A 6726-nucleotide genomic window follows, 5' to 3' on the forward strand; every position below is an offset into this window, starting at 1 on the left:
ACTACTACTAATAATAATAATGATAACAAATACTACTACTTCTACTAATAATAATGATAACAATACGACTACTACTACTCTACTAATAATAACAATACTACTACTACTACTACTACTACTACTAATAATAACAATACTACTACTACTACTACTAATAATGATAACAATACTACTACTACTACTACTACTACTAATAACAATACTACTACTACTACTAATAATAATAATAATATAACAATACTACTACTACTACTACTACTACTACTAATAATAATAACAATACTACTACTACTACTAATAATAATAATGATAACAATAACTACTACTCACTAATAATAATGATAACAATACTACTACTACTAATAATAATAATGATACAATACTACTACTACTACTAATAATAATGATAACAATACGACTACTACTACTACTACTAATAATAACAATACTACTACTACTAATAATACTTAATAATAATGATAACAATACTACTACTACTACTACTAATAATAATAACAATACTACTACTACTACTACTACTAATAATAATAATGATAACAATACTACTACTACTACTACTACTAATAATAATAACAATTATACTACTACTACTACTAATAATAATAATGATAACAATACTACTACTACTACTACTACTACTAATAATAACAATACTACTACTACTACTACTTAATAATAATGATAAAACAATACTACTACTACTATAATAATAATGATACCAATACTACTACTACTAATAATAATAATGATAACACTACACTACTACTTACTAATAATAATGATAACAATACTACTACTAATAATAATAATAATGTAACAATACTACTACTACCAATAATAATAAATGATAACAATACTACTACTACTATAATAACAATGTAACAATATCCCCTACTACTAATAATAATGATAACAATACTACTACTGCTAATAATAATAATGATAGACAATACTACTACTACTACTAATAATAATGATAAACATACTACTACTACTAATAATAATAATGATAACAATACTACTACTACTAATAATAATAATGATAACATACTACTACTACTACTATACTACTTACTACTAATAATAATGATGAACAATACTACTACTACTAATAATAATAGATTGATAACAATACTACTACTACTAATAATAATAATGATAACAATATACTACTACTACTAATAATAATGATAACAATACTACTACTACTACTAATAATAACAATTACTTACTACTACTATACTACTAATAAATAATAACAATAATGATAACAATACTACTTACTAATAATAATAATAATGATAACAATAACTACTACTACTACTACTAATAATAATAATATAAAATACTACTACTACTATACTACATAATACAATACTACTCTATACTACTACAAATATAATAACAATACTACTACTACTACTAATAATAATGATAACAATACTACTACTACTACTACTACTCTAATAATAATGATAACAATACTACTACTACTACTACTACTAATAATAAACAATACTACTACTACTACTACTATATTAATAATAACAATACTATACTACTACTATAATAATGATAACAATCTACTACTACTAAATAATAATAACAATACTACTATTACTACTACTACTAATAATAATAATAATAACAATACTACTACTACTACTACTTGCTACTTACTACTAATAATAATAATAACAATACTACTACTACTACTACTACTACTGCTACTACTACTACTACTAATAATAATAACATACTACTACTACTACTACTACACATTAATAATAAATAACGATAACAATACTACTACTATTATTACTACTACTACTACTACTACACTACTACTACTACTACTACTACTACTACCACAAATAATAATAATAATAATAACAATACTACTACTACTAAAAATAATAAATAACAATTCTACTACTGTACTACTCTTACTACTACTACTAATAATTAATAACAATTACTACTACTATACTACTACTGCTACTAATAATAACAATAAACAATACTACTACTATTATACTACTACTACTACTATACTACTACTACAATACTACTAAAATAATAATAATAATAACAATACTACTACTATTTACATACTACTACTACTACTACTTACTACTACTATACTACTACTACTACTACCACAAATAATAAATATATATAAACAATACTACTTACTACACTACTATAATACAAATTCTACTACTCGCTACTACTGCTATACTACTAATAATAATAATAACAATGCTACTACTACTGCTACTAATAATAACAATAACATACTACTACTATTATTACTACTCACTACTACTACTACTATACTACTACTACTACTACTACTACTACATAATAATAATAATAACAATACTACTACTATTATTACTACTACTACTACTACTACTACTACTACTACTACTAACTACCACAATAATAATAATAATAATAATAACAATACTACTACTACTACTAATAATAATAACAATTCTACTACTGCTACTACTGCTAACTACTACTACTAATAATATAACAATACTACTACTACTGCTACTACTACTACTACTACAATAAAAATACTACTACTAACTACTTACTACTACTAATAACAATAACAATACTACTACTATTATTACTACTACTACTACTACTACTACTACTACTACTATACTACTACACTACTATACTACTACTAAAACTACTACTACTAATAATAATAATAGCAATACTACTACTACTACTACTGTACTACTACTACGACTAATAATAAGTAAGTTACTGTTACTATGCGATGTTATTATTCAGTGTCCCTCAGGCTATGCAGACAAATACATATTTGGAAGCAAGAGGAGCCACTGCTCCTTCGCCCATAGTTTTTCCTCTGGGTTTAATAAGTTAAAATATTGAATAAATGTAGTAATTTCTGTGAATAATGAATCTATTGGTAATGTGGATGAGTTTACATTGAACCTCCTGCTGTCCTACAATTTTACTGCCAGGGAGTGTGTATTCACCAGTCCCATTACATAATGATGTAACAATTACACTACGAGTGGGAACAAACTGCAGTGACAGAACAGCTAGGACACGTCAAAAGACAAGAGATACTGAGACACACACACACACACACACACACACACACACCACACACAACCACACCACACACACACACACACACCAACACACACACACACACACACACCACACACACACACACACACACACACACACACACACACACCACACAAGATAACATACCTCCAGCACTTCTTCTTGATGATGTTACCCAATATGACTTCAGCTCTGGAAAGCAATGCCTGTCATTATACTGTACACTACATAGATGACCACTTTCTATAAGGGATGGATCGACATTTACAGAATGGGTACCAAGACCAAAATAGGGAGGTCATGCTTTTTCAATTTCAGTCAAATTTCTGCGTTGCCATGCAATGCTTACAGGACAAACAGTTTGTAAAACTGCATGTCTGGTCTGTCCATAAAATGAGGGTAAACAGGATACATATTCTCTGCTCTTCACTCTATTTTTAATTGTTATTTGGGGTACAGGGGAGGGTCACTTGTTTAATTGTTTTAAGCGTTCAGTGAGGGTTTAGGTAAGAAATATTTTGCTGAAGGAGGGCCATCCATTTTCATTGCAAGAATGTCAGATTTTCCCCATGTAACCCTTTATAATAAATAACATTCACTCCCTTCCATTAAAAAGAAACATATAAAGAGGTTTATTATATCCTGACTCACTTTCCAGCAGCGTACACCTCCGCTGTGTCAAACAGGTTGACCCCGCTCTCATACGCCATGGTCATCAGATGCTCGGCCACCTGGGAAAAAACACAGAGGTCAGAGGTCAAAGATGTCACACACGCATCCCCCAACACCACACACAACACACAACACACACACACACACACACACACACACACACACACACACACACACACACACACACACACACACACACACACACACACACAGACACACATCCTCATCTCGTCTTCCTCATCCTCATCCCATCATCACATATCGGGTGTGTAGGAACCAGAGGTTAGCAGCCAGGGTTTACCCACCTATCTAAGAACAGCAAAAAAGTTTTGGTGAAAAACCCTCTTTATGTCTGAGCTCTGCTCCTCCTCTCAGTTCCACTCTCTGCCTTCTCTCTTCCAGGGTACTATAGATAGTGTTTCTAGTCTGTTCTATAGTTGTCCCTCTAGAGAGCTGAGCTGTTCCTCTCTCTAGTGTGTTTCAGTGTGTCAATGCAGCAGGCTGAGGCAGTAGACTTCACAATGATTCACCCAACTGAAGATCATACATCATCACGCTGAATTGTTCTCAGATTCAATTCCCTTTATTGCAATGGGCTGTAAGTGAATTTGCTTAAATTTCCCTCTGCGGCGGTGTGTGAGCAAGGGTGTATCTGTCTCGTTGTGAGACTGGGAGTGTGAGTGTCTGTGTGTGTCTAACCTTCTCCCTATTTGAGTCGAGAGGACTTTGGAGGCCTTGCTACTAACAGAGCTAAACCAATGTCCTCCCCCTGCTGAGGATCTATCTATCAACTCTCCTAAAATTATCTTTGCCACTGCGGCTAGAAATTAGGCAGGGATCCAAACCCTGGTGTGTGCATGCGTGCATGTGTACGTGTGTGTCTGTGTGTGTGTGTTGTGTGTGTGTGTGCGGGTGTGGGTGTGTGTGTGTGTGTGTGTGTGTGTGTGTGTGTGTGTGTGTGTGCGACAGGATGAAAAGAGAGGAAAAAGAACTGAAACACTGAATGGCTGGTGACAACAGTCTGTCAATCAAAAAGTAGTTGTGATGAAGGGACTAGAGTAGGGACAATAGACTGTAAATTAAAGGCTGATTGATGGATGACTGACAGAGAAGAGAGAGAGAGAAGAGAAAGTGACAGAGAGAGAGAGAGAGAGACAAAGAGAAGACAGAGAGAAAGAAGGAGAGAGAAAGAGGGAGTGGCAGAGAGAGAAAGAGACAAAGAGAGAGAGAGAGACAGAGAGAGAGAGAAAGAATAGAGAGAGAAAGAGACAGAGAGAGAGAGAGAGAGAAGGAGAGAGAGAGAGAGAGAGAGACAGAGAGAGAAAGAGAGAGAGAGAAAGAGAGAGAGAGACAGAGAAGAGAGTGACAGAGAGAGAGAGAGAGAGAGACAAAGAGAGAAGAGAGAGAGAGGGTCAGTTATGTAATTAGAAAAACACAATAGCCTTCTTAATACTTCGATAACTGTCATCTCTCTCCTCTCCTCTTCCTCTTCCTCTCCCTCTCCCCTTCCTCTTCCTCTGCCTCTCCCTCTGCATTATCATTAACAGCAGACTTGTACATTTCCTCAGTGAAAACAATGTACCGAGCAAATTTCAAATGGGCTTTTTACCAATTACCGTACGACAGAGAGTATTCACCCTGCACACCCTAACTGACAAACAAACAAACCAAAAACAAATGCAGTCTTCTCATGCTTTGTTGATTTCAATATGGCTTGAGGGTCTGCTACTACAATTGATGGAAAGTGGTGTTGGGGAAAAACATACAACATTATAAAACCCATGTACAAACAACAAGTGTGCGGTTAAAATATGCAAAAAACAAATTCTTTCCACAGGCCATGGAGGAGACAGGGACGCAGCTTAAGCCCCACCCTCTACATATATATCAACGAATTGGCAAGGGCACTAAACAGTGTGCAGCACCCGGCCTCACCCTACTAGAATCTGAAGTCAAATGTCTATTGTTTGCTGATGATCTGGTGCTTCTGTCACCAACCAAGGAGGGCCTGCAGCAGGACCTAGATCTTCTGCACAGGTTCTTTCAGACCTGGGCCCTGACAGTAAATCTCCGTAAGACAAAGATAATGGTGTTCCAATAACATTTACATTACATTTAAGTCATTTAGCAGACGTCCAGTCGCCAGGACCACGAATACAAATTGCATCTAGACACCTCGAGCACACAAAAAACGATACATACCTCAGCCTAAACAACAGCGCCATAGGTAACTTCCACAAAGCTGTGAACGATCTGAGAGACAAGGKATGAGGGGCCTTCTAGGCCATCAAAAGGAACATAACATTCGACATACCAATTATTATCTGGCTAAAAATACTTGAATCAGTTATAAAACCCATTGCCCTTCATGTTTGTGAGGTCTGGGGTCCGCTCACCAACCAATAATTCACAAAATGGGACAAACATCAAATTGAGACTGCATGCAGAATTCTGCAAAAAATATCCTACGTGTACAACATAAAACACCAAATAATCAGAATTAGGCCGATACCCGATAATGATCAAAATCCAGAAAAGAGATGTTAAATTCTACAACCACCTAAAAGGAAGTGATTCCCAAACCTTCTYTAACAAAGCCATCYCCTACAYAGAGATGKACCTGGAGAAGAGTCCCCTAAGCAAGCTGGTCCTGGGGCTCTGTTCACAAACACAAACAGACTCCACAGAGTCCCCTGTTACACAATAGGTGCTGTGTGTGTTCATATACTGTGAAGGTGATGAGGTGTTGGTGCTGCTGTGAGACTCTCCTACTACACCACTCAAAACTATTTTAAATCACACATTTTTTGCCTGTGTTTGTGTGTTGTGTGTGTAATCTGTCCAACTCTTCTAAATATGTTACTCATTCAAAATGGCTGCCTGCATTTATTTATATTTTACCTTTTTTTT

At 34.6% G+C, this 6726-nt stretch overlaps 1 long non-coding RNA gene across 1 annotated transcript in view; it reads right to left on the reverse strand.

Moving 5' to 3' along the window:
- Positions 1-3291: 3291 nt before the first annotated feature.
- The window catches only part of LOC112076920 (uncharacterized), a 36015-nt gene continuing 32580 nt past the window's right edge, over positions 3292-6726 (reverse strand). Inside the window, exons 2-3 of the long non-coding RNA XR_002895288.1 lie at positions 3796-3875; positions 3292-3336 (exon numbers count right to left, since the gene is read on the reverse strand). This is a non-coding gene — a long non-coding RNA (uncharacterized lncRNA). The remainder of the gene's footprint in view (positions 3337-3795; positions 3876-6726) is intronic.

The sequence above is a fragment of the Salvelinus sp. IW2-2015 genome, unplaced genomic scaffold (genome assembly GCF_002910315.2).
Source record: "Salvelinus sp. IW2-2015 unplaced genomic scaffold, ASM291031v2 Un_scaffold4133, whole genome shotgun sequence".
Classification (NCBI taxonomy): Eukaryota; Metazoa; Chordata; class Actinopteri; order Salmoniformes; family Salmonidae; genus Salvelinus; species Salvelinus sp. IW2-2015.